General features: G+C 40.2%; 2 non-coding genes across 2 annotated transcripts; both read right to left on the bottom strand.

The window, feature by feature from the left end:
* Positions 1–6801: 6801 nt before the first annotated feature.
* TRNAC-GCA lies at positions 6802–6873 on the bottom strand. Its single transcript has one exon. It is a non-coding gene; the product is annotated as a tRNA-Cys (tRNA).
* Positions 6874–9408: 2535 nt separating this feature from the next.
* On the bottom strand, positions 9409–9480 carry TRNAC-GCA. The gene has a single exon. It is a non-coding gene; the product is annotated as a tRNA-Cys (tRNA).
* Positions 9481–17605: the final 8125 nt, after the last annotated feature.

The following is a 17605-nucleotide window of genomic DNA, read 5'->3' as shown; positions in this document are numbered from 1 at the left end:
TTTAAACAGAGATTGCTGCCCTCACCCAGAGATTCTGAGCCTAAAATTCAAATGCGGGCCTGGCAATCTGCATTTCTAATCAGTTCCCAGGTGTTGCTGGTGCTTCTGGGGCACTTTGAGAAGCACTGAGCAAGGTAAGAAGGCTGGGATTATGCAGGGCTATGGGACATGGTCTGTCACAGCAGGAAGAATCTGTACAGAAAATCGCTTTGAGCAGAGAACCGTTCATGTTCCCTGAATCTAATTAGACATCTGCATGTCCCACCCTTATGCCCCTTCATATTTCTTAAGCCCCAACCTCTGTTCTACACTATTCCCTTCACCATTGAAAAGGAAGTAACTGGAAAATAATTACTCTCATTTATTGAGCTGTTACTATGTACTCTATTGACATTATATTATACAATTCTGACATCAAACTTAGTAAGGGGAATATTATTATTATCCCCAATGTACAAAGGAAAAGAACCCAGAGCTTACAGTGGGTGGTTAACTGGCCCCAAATCATTCAGGAAACCAGAATAAACCATTAGAAGTTATCCTAACTGTAAAACAGTGACAGAGATATATGTCCCTTTGGAAGAAGGAGGCCAAAGTTTCCCCACAGAAAAACAAAATCCATCAGGTAGCGAAGTACCACATGATCAGATTTTAGCTGTCATTTCTTTTCAAAGAGAAATGAGAGAGAGATGGTACCTTGTTTGATGAAAGCTTGGATGCAACTCATTTCCTTTTAAAGTATTATAGAATATAATTGAGATTCCTTTGATTTTTTTCTAAAGAACACCTGTTATATGGCAACCTTCAAAAAACGTCAAATAGAAGTCAGGGGAAATCTCTACATTGATTATTTCTTTCCCATCACACGCACAAATGACCTGTCTGTGGCTTGTGTATTTGTAACTCTGCCCTAGAGACAAAGCCTGTCCACCTCCATTTAGTGCTGGTTAATTACAGTTGTATAGGAAACTTGGGCAAAACTGAAATGCCCAACATATTATTTGTGTAATCCATATGTTAAACACCATGTGGCACTTAAAACTCATATATTTTAGAAAAGTTTTAGAATATCTAACATCATGTACAGGATATATTATTAAATGGAAAAAATCAGTTATATAAACTTAACAAAATATGTCTTAGGGACTTCCCTCGTGGTCCAGTGGTTAAGAATCCGCCTTCCAATGCAGGGGATGTGGGTTCGATCCCTGGTTGGGGAACTAAGATCCCACATGCTGCAGGACAACTAAGCCTGTGTGCCGTGCTGCAACTACTGAACCCATATGCTCTGGAGCCCGTATGCCACAACTTGAGAGAAGCCTGCACACAGCAACTAGAGAAGCCTGTATGCCGCAACTAAGAAGAAGATTCCACATACCACAACAAAGATCCCACGTGCTGCAACTAAGAGCTGATGCAGCCAAATTAATTAATTAAAAAATATATCTTAGGCTGATATTTTGGTTTGGGTTCCCACAGCAGTAGACTCTTGAGTCAAGAATTCAAGTTCTAGTAACTTATTTGAGAGATGACCGCAGGGCACACTGGTGAGGAGAGGGGGAGTGGGACAGGAAAGGGAAAGCCAGTAAAGACAGTACCGTCATGTAAGTTACCACCGTGGACAACCCAACTCAATTCCACTGGGAACTGTGGAGCCCAGGCGGAAGGCATCATGGCTCAGAGTGATCCCGTGGAAGGTGTAAGAAATCAGGGTTATTTAAACAACAGCTTCTGTCAGTCAGTTTGAGGGCTGTTCCCAAGGGCCATTAATTCTCTGGCACTTCTACCTTACCATGAACATATGCAAAGTAGGCTCTTGGTTAAAAAAAAAAAACCCTCAGGAGAAGAGAAGCAGATGCTGGCAGTTGGAGTCAGGCCAGGCTGAACTGTGTGGGAAGGGCTGAAGGGAAATTTGGCAAAGCATCCAGAGTGTCTGCTGTACCTGTGTATCCCAGAACCTTGAGTTTGAGAAAAGCTTGTGTGCTCTTAGTTTTTCAGAAAGTGCCATCCCAGGGAGCAGGAGTGAGGAAAAATGGAAGCAGGTAGAGAAGGAAGCTTCAATAAGTTCAAAGATGAATTTCCAAGCTGGCCTCCATGTGGTAACAAATGCACTAGTTGCTTGATCTCATAAAACTGTCTCTTGAGAGGATGTGTGAACAGCTGCATCCCCAATCTGTCCTAAGAAACGAGGAGAAGATTTTAGCCTCAGCTTCTGCATCTCATTGGTGAAAGGTTTCCCAATAGTGCATGAGCTCCTTAACACTTCCAGGTTCTGTATGTGGGGGCACCAACTGGGCCCGTGACCTCTCACACCTCAAAAGCATGAAGGAAGCCAAGAGTGGGAGGCCGGGGCATCCAGCTTGGACAGGAGGGAAGGCTGCAGGGCATGCCTGGGTGGAGCTGACAGGTCCTTACATAGTCAGTTACCCACGTAGCAGCCAGGGCAGAAAAGGTGGTTAAGGGCCTCAGAAATGGTCAAGGCCAAGAGGATCTGAGATGCTGCCTAAGATATGCCTGATGCATTTTTGCTTAATAAATATTTACATACATTCACACAAAAAAACACACACATGTACAAACACCATCACATATAAAAAAGACAACAGTTTTAAAGACAGTGGTGAAGAGCCAACCAATTTTTATTCCCTCCTATATTCTTTGATATATGTTTAAAATTTTATATAATAAAGGTGCTTTGATCTTACAATGGCTGAAGGCCATGTGGACGCTTTTAGAAAAGGAGGTAGAGTAGGAAACATTTCTCAGAGTAAAACAAACTGGTAAAAACAATTATTATTCTGTATTTTACATGATGGGCACAGACAGCATTGTCTTCTTCAATAAAAAGTTGACTCTTTTAAGAAATTGTTTAGATAATCAGCAATAAGTAGTTTTCTGATGTGAGAGGTATCGCCTTATAATAAACTTGCCTTATAATAAAATTAGTTTCCAAATAATTTAGAAATATACTTTCTTTGTATATCTTGCTTCATTTATTTATTCATTCACCGAATTAGCCAGTAGCTGTTATTCACCAAATACTTTCTGAGCCCCTACTGTGTGCAAGGACCTTGCCAGTCACTTGACAAGAAGAATCAGAAAGTATTGTCACCAACTAAGTGTCCATATTGGAATGGATAATATGGGTTATGGCAAAGAAAATTCATACTCACCAAGTACCCAAATGCTTTCTTACCTTTCTTAACCTCAAGTGCATGTAGTTGGGGCCACATGACTAGTTCTGTACTGCTAACTGTAAGCAGAAGTGATGTATGTCACTCCTGGGCTAAGGCAGCTATGAACTGGAATGGTGACCTTAGGGCCACATTTTGCTAGATGGCATAGCTACAAGAGAGACAAGGCCACCATACCTGCATCAGACCTTGCAGGAAAAGGATACCAATCTTTACTGTTCACCACAGCCTGTGTGCAGACCCTTTTCTTGCCTTGGGGTCCACACAAAAAAAAACTGACAATCTTATGGGTTATTGTTATCTAGTAAACATACCAGAGAAACACATCGCCACCAAAACCCAAAGAGGCTCAATGAGTGATGCGCCTTGTTCTGTGTTGTGTCTCTCACTGTAGAAGGCGTATCCTGATGTGCCTCAGACACTGGGCACCTAAATATTTTACCAATGTAGCAGTAAATTGCTACTGTGTTTTTCTTCTGCCCCTAATAAGATGTGACTAAAAGGGACACAACACATTTGTGATCTTCTTCCACAAAGTACATAACCCCAGGCTAATCATGAAAAAACACCAGACAAACCCAAAGTGAGGAGTGTTCTACAAAATATCTGACCCAGAGTTTTAAAAAGTGTTACGTATACAAAAAAAAAAAAAAACCCACAAAGAGAGAAAAGAGAACACTCTTACATTGTTGGTGAGAATGTAAGCTGGTGCAGCCACTATGGAAAACAGTACAGAAGTTCCTCAAAAAGCTAAAAATAGAATTATTGTGAATAGTATACACATGTTCACCAAAAGACATGAATCAAAATATACACAGCAACAACACTGATAATCATCCAAAACTTAGAAACAACCCTGATGTTCATCTACAGAAGCATGGAAACATAAATTGTAATATAGTCAATGAAAATACTCAATTCAGCTATGAAAATGAATAAACTACAACTACACACATAACATATATGACTCACACAAAAAATTTTGAGTGAAAAAAGCTAGGTACAAAAGAGCACAGACTGTATGATTCCAAATATATATTGTTCAAAAACGAACAGAACTACTCTATGCTGTTAGAAGTCAAGACGGTAATTATTCTTGGGAGACATACTGATTTTAAAGGAGGAAGAAGGGATCTTCTGAGGTGCTAGTTGTCTCAGCCATCCCATGATCACCCGCTAGATTGGGGATTCACTGGAAGGTCTAACATGACCCAATGTAGTTTTAGTCATGGCTAAGATTTATTACTGCAAAGGATACAGGGCAGAAATAACAGAAAAAAGATATATACAGGCAAAGGTTAGAGAGGTCAAAAGCAGGCTTTCTTGTCCTCCCTATGCAGGGAATGCATCCTCTTCTCCAACTGGGAAGTACAAGAATATGTGTGAGATGAGCATGCTCAGGAAAGCTGGCTTGAATCTTGGGGTCCAAAGTTCCTAAATGGAATTGGTCACTTCCTAGCCATGGGTGTGAACCCCAAACCAGGCCCTGGGTACACATCATGAAACTTGATGTTTACTTTAACATGCTTGCTCACCTTGACTCACTACTTTGGGCATATAGACTATCTTTACCCAGCCACTATGTAAACATTCCAGTAGTTTAGTTCTCAGAGTTGACCAAGGGTCATTACGATGGCTATAGATTTAAACAAGAACTGAGTAAAACATATTTGCTTCATCAACTCCCTCTGCTCATTAGTAATGTTATCATTCTTGCTCTGGGGACTGATTAGATGGGTAGGTTTTGTTTGTGCCTATGTATGCATATTATATATACTTCAAACATTTAAAAAAATTAGTCAGGTAGAAATCCAGACCCATTAATTAGAGCCCTAGATTCTTGTAAGTCTACTGAAACCCTGGAAAGTTATCAAAATAACATTAGGAAACCATTAGGGAATATAAAAAGCAGGGGTAACTCTAAATCTAAGTAGATGTCAAGAGAACAAGTAAGGGAATTAAATTCATGATGATGAGTTTCAGAGTATGTTAAGTAGGCAGGTAACAGTGAATTTTCTAAAAAAATATTTGTATTTGGATGTTTTGGCTATTCTTTAATGTGTCTGAAGTGATCAAAAACCAAATTATGAACAAATTTGTAACTCAGATATAATTTTATGGGAATTTAATTGATTGTATAATCTGTTAAAAGTTACCAAAAACAGGTTTTCAAAAGTTTATCTCTTATGTTTTTAATTTTTAAATTGAGCATTAAAACATGTGTGCAGTTAAAAAAAAAAAAAAAAAAGAAAGAGTTACCTATGATCCAGCAATCTCACTCCTGAGCATATATCCAGACAAAACTCTAACTCAAAAAGGTACATGCACCCCTCTGTTCACAGCAGCACTATTCACAATAGCCAAGACATGGAAACAACCTAAATATCCATCGACAGATGAATGGATAAAGAAGATGTAGTACATATATATAAGGGAATAGAAAGAACAAAATAATGCAGCAACATGGCTGGAACTAGACATAAGTGAAGTAAGCCAAAGACAAATATCATTTGATATCACTTATATGTGGAATCTAAAATATGACACAAATGAACTTATCTACAAAACAGAAACAGATTTACAGACATAGAGAACAGACTTGTGGTTGCCAAGGGGGGAAAGGGTTAGGAGAATGATGCACTGGGAGTTTGGGGTTAGCAAATGCAAACTATTATATAAAATAGATATATAGAATAGATATATATATAGAGAGAGAGAGAGAATGGATAAACAACAAGGTCCTACTGTATAGCACAGGGAACTATATTCAATATCTTGAGATAAACCATAAGAGAAAAGAATATGAAAAAGAATTATACATATATGTATAACTGAATCACTTTGATATACATCAAAAATTAACACAACATTGTAAATCAACTGCATTTCAAGTTTTAAAAACCCACAAGGAAAGGCTGAGCAACTGTTAGAAGTTGATGGACACTAAGAAGACATTACGACTAAATGCAACATGGTGCCCTGTATTGAATCCCGGAACAGAAAAAAAGGCACTGGTGGAAAAACTGGTGAAATCTGAATGAAGTCTTTGGTTTGGTTAATAGTGCTGCACTGGTGTTTCATAGTTTTGAGAAATATGCCACAGTTATGTAAGCTTGTCAACATTAGGGGAAGCTGAGTGAAAGTTATAGGGGACCTCTCTGTACTATCATTAAAACTCTTCTGTAACTCTAAAATTGCTAAAATATAAAAAGTTTGTACAAAGGAAACTGGAAATTTCTGGCTGATAAGACCTGAATATACAGGACCAGAGAAATAAAGGTACATATGAGAAAGGGCATGTGTGTGTATATTTTTGTCTATTGGTGTGTCTGTGTGTGGATCTGTGTGTGTGTGTGATTGGGGGACATCTGGTATGGGGGTGTCTTTGGGTGTCTCTGGGTGTGTGGCTGTGTTTGTGTGTGTCTAGTGCAGGCAGGGTGGGTTTACATGAGCACATAGTTCTACTGTGAGGGAATTAATAAGCCAAGGCGCCTCCATGAACCTGAGAGTGAGTGCCTCCTTAAATTTTGAGCCCTAGGCACCTTGCTTAACTCACCCTAGATCCAGTCTTTTAAAGAAGCTGCCAGGAAGAACAAAAGAAAAAAAAAGGGGACACCTGGATTTGAACCAGGGACTTCTTGATCTGCAGTCAAATGCTCTACCACAGAGCTATACCCCCTGATGCTATTAATGCCCCCTATAAGCCCTTATTCCACTTGTATGAGTTTCATCATACTTCATAAATATCTGTGTGGTTGAGATTCCTGCTAGATTTAATTTCATGCCTGATTCCCTTCTAGCCACGTCACCTCCTACTTTCCCCAGAGCATGTATGTTCATTCTCTTCTCAGAACTTAAAGCTCAGTGCTCTATTCTCAGTCTAACCCTCCAGTGATTAAAATACACCACCAACTGCCCATAAATCTCCAGGCACATCAGTGAATGTTGTAAATATCATGGGTTGCCATTAAGTATTGGACATGGAGGGGGTCTTAACTGGGAATTCACAACTGGACTACAGAGGTTTATGTACAACTCTGAATTACAGGCAAATATTGTATGTGTGCATGGATTGTATATTGTACATGATTTCATCAGATTTTCAAGGGGATCTCATCCAGGTGAACAGTCTCATTTACAGCTGGAAAAAAAAACAGTTAAGAAGTCCAAAATTCACCTTTGAACACCACTGACTCCTAGTTCCTTGAGTTCCAGCCTGAGAACTTTCAATCTGTGTATCTCCAAGATTGAGAAGAAAGGTCAAGGAAATCTCTGTCACTGCAGTAAGTTCTCCCTGATGAAGCCTGGCAGCTGCTGTGAAGCTAAGGAGCCCACAGCCCCCAGAGCTCCAGGTCACAGCTCTCTGAGGGCTGTAGACGACCCTTCCCAGCCGCTCCACTCTGAGGTTCTACAGAAACTTCAGTTGCAAACCCAGTGTGCCCCAAGCTACATTTGCTGCCTTCCTGCTCAAACCTGCATCTACTCTTATTTTGCTTTGTGGTAATAATAATAGTCTATATTTACTAAACATTTGCTATGTGCCAGGCTCAGTACTAAAAGTTCTAGCCATAACTTCCTGCTGAATCATCACCAAAAACTCCCACAGGACAGGTATTATTGTTAGTATACTGATTTTGCAAGTAAGGAAACTGAGGCACAGAGTGGCCATGCAGCTGGGAGGTGGTGGGACCAGGATTTCATTGTGGGCTCAGAGCTGGGTGCCAGGCCTGCCTATGTAACCATCTGATCAACCTCCTCCCTGTCTTGGTTGGTGACACCACTGTGTACTGTCATTTGGCCAAAGCATGTAACATAACTCAGCTTCTTCCAACCTCTCCTCCCAGTGCCAGTTAATCACTGGGTACTGCTGATTTTAGCTTTGACATCACTTAATCCCACTCCCACTCTGGCACCACAGTGCCACCACCTCCTAAATGGCCTCCCAGCCTCCACCCCTGAAATCCATCTCCTACTGCTTCCACAGCAGTCATTTTAAAACCAAGTGCATCTAGGCCACTCCTCTTAAAGGCCTTCATGATAAACTGCAAGACTCTCAGCACAAGGGTTCTTACATTTTGATCCCTGTCTGCCTCCTCAGCTTCAGCCTCCTCTGCTGACACTCCCCATAGCACATTTTGTGCTCCAGCTGCCTCCAACTGCATCCATCTGGCTCCAGCCTCTGCCCATGCAGTTTTCTCTGCCTGGGACCCAACCCTCACTCACCGCACCCCTGCCTCTCCTCCACCCTCCCTCTGGTACGATGCTGTTCTTCTATGAGACCCTGACTTGCCATCAGCTCCTCTTGGAAGCCTCCTGTAACCTCCCTCCTCTGGACAGAGGTAATAGCTGCCTCCTCTGCATTCCTGAAGCTGGCCCAGCTCGGTCCAGCTCACAGCTGTCTGACTTCTTATTTTACAGGCCTGCTTCCTGGCTGAGAGCACACTGAGTCCAGGGGCTGTGTCTTATTCACTTCTGGGTTCACACTTTGCACAATTCTGGCATGTAGTAGGGGCTCAGTGTATGTCATTCAAGCTGATTTTAAAATGCAGCAGTGCCTAAGCTGCAGGCAGGAGTTAAACCTAGACTAAGGCCTGACCTCTGGCCCCAGCCTGGGTCCAGAATGCAGGCACCCAAGGTGGGGTACTCGCTGCAGGCAATGAACTGGGGATGGAAAGGTAATAGAAAGTCCTCAAGCTTTAGATCAGGAAAGGAGTGCAGTTCCCTAAACTTTAGGCCAGTTCATGTTTATCCAGTGTTCTGTGAACAAGGACTCTATTCCCTGACTGCCCCCAGGACACTGTAAAGTGTGGGCACCGTCACTAAGTTACTGGGTTTGCCCTGCAGCCAAATGTTCTAAAACTCTATGGACCATTCTAGCACCTTGGGAGCATTGCTAAGTGGAATTTTGTGACAAAGCTTTTAACAGAAGGAGAACAGAATGAGTAGTATAATGAAGTCATTGAGAACCATGCTCTGAGTTCAAATCCTGGACCTGAGCTTTGTAGCATCTCCAAATCTCAGACTCCTCATGCAAAATGGAGATAATGTGTCTTGTAAAATTTTGATGAGAAATGAAGGAGGTAATTAACATAAAGAACATAGTCTGCCACCTGGCATATACAAAAGGGAAATTAGTGATTATTCAAAGAGCCATGAGCCACAGAAGATAAAAGTCAAAATCAATACGTATTTTTCTAAGGCATGAAGAATATGCAGGGGGCACCTGGATTTGAACCAGGGACCTCTTGATCTGCAGTCAAATGCTCTACCCCTGAGCTATACCCCCACTGACATGGACTTGTTTTCATAATCTCTCTCTCTCTCAACGTTATGATTCTAAACACCAGTAACTCAGGGGAACTATAATTAGAGAGAATTCTGCCTGGAAGAAGTCTGGGCATATCAAGTCTTAGAATTTCATTATGAAAAAAGACCTGACTCCTGAGAATTAAGTTCTCTGAGCCTAGAAACTTAGACTTTCCATACCCAAAGCCTCTGCTGTCTGCCATATCTCATACAAAGTGAACCTTGGTTCCAGATAAAAATCCTCAGGTTTTCCACAAATAGCATCATCAGTATAATGTGATGATTGGATTCCTGTCATGTTTCCTTAGCCACGGCTCCCAGCAACTGAGATCCTCATTGCTCTTCTGACTTCACAGAACTGAGCTCATAACTGGCAGTCAATAGACATTTGTTACATTAAACTGATTCTGGAAAAATTTTGTATAAATAATGATTTGTGTGAGATAGCTTTTCCAAGACATAACTGTAAGATGATTTTACACAAAGTCAGATGTCAAGGAGATACACTCTTATGAAACATAACTTGCCTGAAACTGCTAACTCCAAAAGGTCATTTGATGAAGACAAATAAGGCTCCAAACAAGAGCCTCTTAACTGATTAAATTACCTATCCTATTCCTACCACCAAAGATTCCTTTTCACTTCCAAACACAACCACTGTTGGAGCACCCTGTATCTCTGAGCATCATAAACATCTCTCCTCTCTCTGATGAACTCTTCAGGTGCTTCTCATGGAAACTTACTTGCTTAAACCTGTAAGGAAGGCTCTCTTCTACCAATTTCCTAACAACAAGCATTATTGAGATCTTTTCAAAGGATCCTAGTGTGTCATGGTGGTGGTTGGTTGGGACCCCAGGAGAGGGGAGAGTCTCAATTACATTCATTTTCTCCCCTACGTCAGGCTGGAATTGAGAGCTAAGAAAAGAATCACATGCATTCTTTGCTCATTGTTCTTTTCTCACCCTGGACATTAGTGGGAGTAGAGATTTTAGCAGTAACAGATGTCCTGTGTGCTTCATATTGAAGAACCCCAGTGTTGGAAGGGATTTAGAGATCATTTATTCCAACCACTTCCTTTGCAGACTAAGAAACAGATGGAGTGAAAATGAAGAGCTCTGCTTAAAGTCAGACATAACAGTAACAAGAGCAGAACCAAGGGTCCATTCCACTGCCAACTCCTTAGAGGCTCTTTGGAAGCCCCCAGCGCCTGGAATGATGCAGGTGCTCAATAAATGTTTGTGGGATAAATACCAAACTGTAGTTATATAGATAGACCAAATGTCCTGGTTTGCTGGGAATTCTTCTGGTTTTAGCACTGAATGCCCTGCGTCTCAGGAAATCTCTCAGAAAAGCAGGCTGTGGTTGTTTGGTCACCATAGATATGACCTTATTTTTTCTCATTCATAGTATTTCCAAAACCTAATCATTCACTTTCCACTTTCTCATTTTTTTTAACCATTTTGCGTACATCCTATACTAGTATTCACTTAATATTTGTCTTTAAATCAACTTAACATTTTTTATTTACCCTCATCCTAAGCAAAAATATCCCTGAAATCATGCCGATTATATTTCTTTGTACTGCACATCAAAACAAATACAGAGCTTTGGGTATTTGTTAAAATTGCATTTAGCACATGTTACACTTACAACTTGCCATGCACCCTTCTAAGTGTTTTACAAATACTGATTCATTTAATCCTTAAGACAACTCAATGAGAGAGGAACAATTATCATCTTTACTTTATGATGAGGAAACTGAGGCACAGAGAGGTTAAATAACTTGTTTAAGGTCACACAGCTGTTAAATTTGTCCACGGTCCCCAAAGACATCTTGGAAACACTCAGTGATAACCACAGTGTGATAATTAATTTTATGTGTCCATCTGAATGAGCCACAAGGTGCCCAGACATTTGACGTCATTATTCAGGATGTGTCTATGTGGGTGTTTCTGGATGAGATCAACATGTGAATTGGTAAAGGAGTAAAGCAGATGGATCCTCTCTTTTTAGGTGGGCCTCTTCCAATCCACTGAAGAACTAAATAGAAAGATCAAGTAAATGAAAAAGACTGCAAATAACAAGGGTTAGAAATGATGTGGAGAAAAGGGAACTATTATGCACTGTTGGTGGTGATGTAAATTTGTGGAAGAGTATGCAGGTTCCTCAAAAAACTAAAAATAGAACTACCATATGATCCTGCAATCCCACTTCTGGGCATATATCTGGTCAAAACTATCATTCAAAAAGATACATGAACCCCTATGTTCATAGCAGCACTATTCACAATAGCCAAGACATGGAACCAACCTAAGTGTCAATCAACAGATGAATGGATAAAGAAGACGTGATATACACACACACACACACGTGCGTGTGCGCAATGGAATACTACTCAGCCATAAAAAAGAATGAAATTATGCCATTTGTAATAGCATGGATAGACCTGGAAGGTATTATGCTAGGTAAAATAAGTCAGATAAAGACACAAGCTATATGTTATCACTTATAAGTGGAATCTGAAAAGGAAAACAAATGAAGGAATATAACAAAACAGAAACAGACTCAGATGCAGAGAACAAACTAGTGGTTACCAGTGGGGAGAGGGAAGGGGGAGGGGCAAGAGAGGGGAAGAGGTTAAAAAGGCACAAACTACTACTACTAAATAAGCTACAAAGGTATAATGTACAGCATAATGTACAGCTACAGAGGTATAATGTACAGCACAATATAGCTAATATTTTATAACTTTAAATGGAATATAATCTATAAAAATTTTGAATCACTATGTTGTACACCAGAAAAAAATGTAACATTGTAAATCAACTATACTTCAATAATAATAAATAACAAAGAACAAGAGGGACCTCCTCCTGCCTGACTACTTTGAGCTGAGACATCAGTCTTTTCCTGCCTTTAGAATCAAACTGAAACATCAGCTCATCTGGATCTCCAGCTTGCTGACTACAGACCTTGGGACTTTTCAGCCTCCATAACCATGTGAGTCAATTACTTATCACAGGTATGTACTGGCCTTGAGGCTCCTGTTCATATTGTTGAGATTTCATATACTTCATGAGGCCCAGAACAGCACCTGCTAAAAGATGGGGGTCCAGTAACAATGGTTAAGCTGACCTGTTGTTGTATTCCTAACTCCCTGCTCCCTTCACACACATGTGAATTTGCTCTCATTGTCAAAACATAAACAAAAGTAAAAGTTCATATGTTTTTAAACTATAAGTTACAGGAGCCAAATAATCTGACTTGAGTTCCAAAGATTTACGTTGCAAGAAAAAAAGTTCTAGACATCCGTTGCACAACAATATGATTATACTTAACACTAATGAACTGTACACTTAAAAATGATTACCATGATAAATATAATGTTATGTATTTTTTACCAAAAAAAATCTATGCTCTAATATTAGAAAGAACTTGAGTAATAAAGCACCCCACCTCAAAAAACCAAATATATGCACACTGCAGAAATGGCAGGAACACGTAAGCACTTGTCTCACTGGATGGCTCCTAAAGTCTGTTTGTGAACAGACTTTGACTGATTCACAGACCAAGACAAACTCTTCCTCAAAATTTATAGCAAATCCAATGCCTCTCACTGTTCCCAACAGGGCACAGCAAAACGTGACGTTCTTCATTCTCTAGATGGTCACTGTGTCATTGATTTTAGCTCCTTTTTGTTGTACTCACTTAACAACAAAGCAAAATAAAGCTAATATTATCCTCTATTTTTTTGCTCTTGGAGATGCAGCCTCTGGATTGAGTCCCGTGTGCAAACCTGCAAATACATCTGTCCTGTGTCCAGGTTTTCTCTTCTGTTGGCATGTGGTCCAGGAAAGACTTGCAAGTTCTGTTAAGCCTGCAGACAGATAAGAAAGTTGGGGAGTGTACATGTTAGTTTTATTAAAGGGGAGGGAGAAAGAACGTCTCAATCAAAGGGCAGCCAGAAGAATTGTCAAGGGGAAGATGGGCCAAAAGGTATGTTTATATCTCAAGATGTAATAAGGAAGAACAAATCTGACTTGATATTAGATGTGTTTCTTTTACTTTAACCTTGGTATTACTTTTGCTTCAAGTTAAGAATGTTGCCTATAGCCTGAAATATACAGGATAGCCCATTCTCAAGGCTCTGACATTTAAGGGTATAACACTTTTCTACTCATATAGAGGTAAAAAGTTACAGAATAGAGAATAACATTTGTCTTATGGGAGATTTACAGGAACATGGTGATCTGACCTACGTAGACAGCTGCAAAAACAAAGGATTCCTACACCAAAAAGTTTGCAACAACCAACCACATCCCTCCCTCACCTTGCCTTTTAAAATGCTTTGCTGTCTACAACTAACAAATGCTGGAGAGCATGTGGAAAAAAGGGAATCCTCCTACTCTGTTGGTGAGAATGTAAGTTGGTGCAGCCACTATGGAAAACAGGATGGAGGTTCCTCAAAAAAATAAAAATAGAATTACCATATGATCCAGCAATCCCACTCCTGGGCGTATATCCAGATGCAATGAAATTATAACACTACCTAACACCATACACAAAATAAATTCAAAATGGATTAAATACCTAAATGTAAGACTGGACACTATAAAACTCTTAGAGGAAAACATAGGAAAAATGCTCTTTGGCATAAACCACAGCAAGATTTTTTTGACCCACCTCCTAGAGTAATGAAAATAAAAATAAACAAATGGGACCTAATTAAACTTACAAGCTTTTGCACAGCAAAGGAAACCATAAACAAATGTAAAAGACAACCCTCAGAATGGGAGAAAATATTTGCAAATGAAACAACAAAGAGTTAATCTGCAAAATATACAAACAACTCATGGAGCTCAATAACAAAAAAGCAAACAAGCCAATCAAAAATGGGCAGAAGACCTAAATAGACATTTCTCCAAAGAGGACATACAAATGGCCAAGGGGTACATGAAAGGATGCTCAACATCAGTAATTATTAGAGAAATGCAAATCAAAACTACAATGAGGTATCACCTCACACTGGTAAGAATAGCCATCATCAAAAAATTTACAAACAATAAATGCTGGAGAGGATGTGGAGAAAAGGGAACCCTCTTACGCTGTTGGTGGGAATGTAAATTGATACAGCCACTGTGGAGAACAGTATGGAGGTTCCTTAAAAACTAAAAATAAAACTACCATATGACCCAGCAATCCCACTACTGGGCATATACCCAGAGAAAGCCATAATTCAAAAGGACACATGTACCCCTATGTTCATTGCAGCACTATTTACAATAGCCAGGACATGGAAACAACCTAAATGTCCAATGACAGATGAATGGACAAACAAGATGAGGTACATATATACAATGTAATGTAACTCAGCCATAAGAAGGAACGAAATTTGGTCATTTGTAGAGATGTGGATGGACCTAGTGTCTGTCATACACAGTGAAGTAAGCCAGAAGAACATATATTAACACATATATGTGGAATCTAGAAAAATGGTACAGACAAACCTATTAACAGGACAGGAATAGAGAGGTAGATATAGAAAATGAACATGTGGACACAGAGGGGGAAGGAGAGGGTGGGACAAATTGGGAGATTAGGATTGACATATATATACTACTTGCATAAAATAGATGGCTAGCTGGAACATGCTATAAAACACAGGAAGCTCAGCTCGGTGCTCTGTGATGACCTAGATGGGTGGGATGGGGGATAGGGTGGGAGGGAGGTCCAAGAGGGTGGGGATGTAGGTATACATATAGCTGATTCACTTCATTGTACAGCAGAAACTAACACAACATTGTAAAGCAATTATACTCCAATAAAAAAAAGATACATGTACCCCTATGTTCACAGTAATAGTATTCACAATAGCCAAGACATGGAAACAACCTAAATGTCCATTGACAGATGAATGGATAAAGAAGATGTGGTACAAATATACAATGGGATACTACTCAGCCATAAAAAGGAATGAAATAATGCCATTTGCAGCAACATGAATGCAACTAGAGATTATCACACTAAGTGAAGTCAGAAAGAGAAAGACAAATACCATATGATATCACTTATATGTCGAATCTGAATTAGGACACAAATGAACATATCTATGAAACAGAAAAAGAATCACGGACATAGATGGTGGTTGCCAAGAGGGAGGGCATTGCGAGAGGCATGGAGTGGGAGGTTGGTGTTAGCAGATGTAAGCTTTTATATATAGAATCGATACACAACAAGGTCCTATGTTATAGCACAGGGAACTATATTCAATATCTTAAGATAAACCAAAATGGGAGAGAATATTTTTAAAAATGTATAACTGAATGACTTAGCTTTACAGCAGTAATTAACACAACATTGTAAACAAATTATACTTCAATAAAAAAAGTGTTTTGTTGAAGCCCTTCAGGGAGTTTGGGGTTTGGCGGGCACAAGCCACCTGTTCTCCTTGCATGGCCCTGCAATAAACATTTCTCTGCTCCAAACCCCAATGTTTCGGTCTGTTTGGCCTCATTGTGCATTGGGCACATGAACTTGCATTCCATAACAAAGAAATTTCAAGGGAAATCCATCTGCTTTATGTTGCCCCAAGGTCATGATGACTGCTGTTTTTTACTCTCAAACTCACTCTGTCTTTCTCTTTGTCTCTCTTCTCTTTCCTCTGTCTCTCAAATTAATCAAAGTTCTCCCAGGTTCATTTTATTCTCTAAATGAAACAAAAGCTCTTTTACAAAGTACATTCAAGCTAATCTGACTGCACTGTTCTAGTTTAGAAGTTATAATTTCAGGTAAAGATGTGCCTCATTTATGGAAAAGTTTGCTCCCTAAAAGTTACTGTGTAACGCCCTCATCAGTGTGCCCTTCCATGAATGCCTCTGCTAATTTGCTTCATGAAATATTGTCCTTCCTGACATACACAACTCCTTTCTAAGCTTTCCTAAAAATCTCCAAAAAAACAGCTAACCCGCCAACTCCTTGGCTAGCACACTGAATATATGGTTATTGGGAGGATAAGGAGGATAATTTAATTCATAGATGTGGTGGTGGGTATGAAGTGTCTTTAGCTAAAATGGAACAACATTTCCCACAATTCCCTTCCCTGCATGGTTCTGGGTTAAGGCTGCACCCACAGGAAAGTGTGCAGGAGACATGAGTGTGGAAGTGATGTGTTTCAGGGAAAGTGCGGCTGCAGTCCATTCACACTCACCAGTCTCATGGCCCACCTTGGCTTTGGGCAGCCTCAGGCTCACAGCTCTGTCCACTTCCCACTGTACCTCCTCCTTAGCTCTCTGAATCCTGGGCCAGGTACATGAGCAGCGTTGGAGTGAAGTGTGCCAGCAGGTCACGCACATCGTTGAGGTTGGAAGTTTGGAGGCATTGAGAGACTGTTGTGGGTTCCAGTTTGTCTTTGTGGTTCTACTTTGTCCTGTCTTGCCCCTGCTTCACATTCATCTTCCCTTCTGGACTGCTGACCTAAGTGTCCTCAGGCCCAGCACAGACACAGGGTAGCAAACTCACATACACTACTCAACCAGCTCCCACAATTGCATGACGTCTCATCCCTGTAATAAATCCTTTATAACGCTTACATGGTCCTACTTTTCTGCTTGAATCCTAACTAGTTACTGGAAGAGGTAAGCCAGCAAACATGTGGAGGCTGAAATTCTTTGAACTGTTCAAATCCTGCTTTGTAAAGCCTTTCACCTCAATGGAGGGTAGTGGCATCCAGACTCAATCTCTCATTTTCTCTGGAGCCTCCCTGAGAAATCTCATTTTCTCTGGAGCCTCCCTGGAGCCTCCCTCCAGAGCCTTTCTCTGGAGTCGACCGGAAGAACGACTTCTGGCTTCATTGGCATCTCTGTCTACAATCTCACCCTTATCTCTCTCTCTGTCTATTCTGCTTCCTCAGTCCCCTGGTACTCACCACTGTCCAGCCATGCTGGTTCATGTCTCTTTAGAGTCCCTTTATATCTGAAATAAGACCAATGTATATCGAATCACAATTCCTTACTTCAAATATTTATAGTTTTTTATTTCTCACTAAGCTTTATTTAGCAATAACTCTGAAAACTTAAGACCTGAGAATCTCTCCTCTATGGTATAAG

This window comes from Monodon monoceros, unplaced genomic scaffold (genome assembly GCF_005190385.1).
Source record: "Monodon monoceros isolate NGI ecotype Baffin Bay Population unplaced genomic scaffold, NGI_Narwhal_1 Super_Scaffold_11, whole genome shotgun sequence".
Classification (NCBI taxonomy): domain Eukaryota; kingdom Metazoa; phylum Chordata; class Mammalia; order Artiodactyla; family Monodontidae; genus Monodon; species Monodon monoceros.
This window is presented reverse-complemented; position numbering and strand designations above follow the sequence as displayed.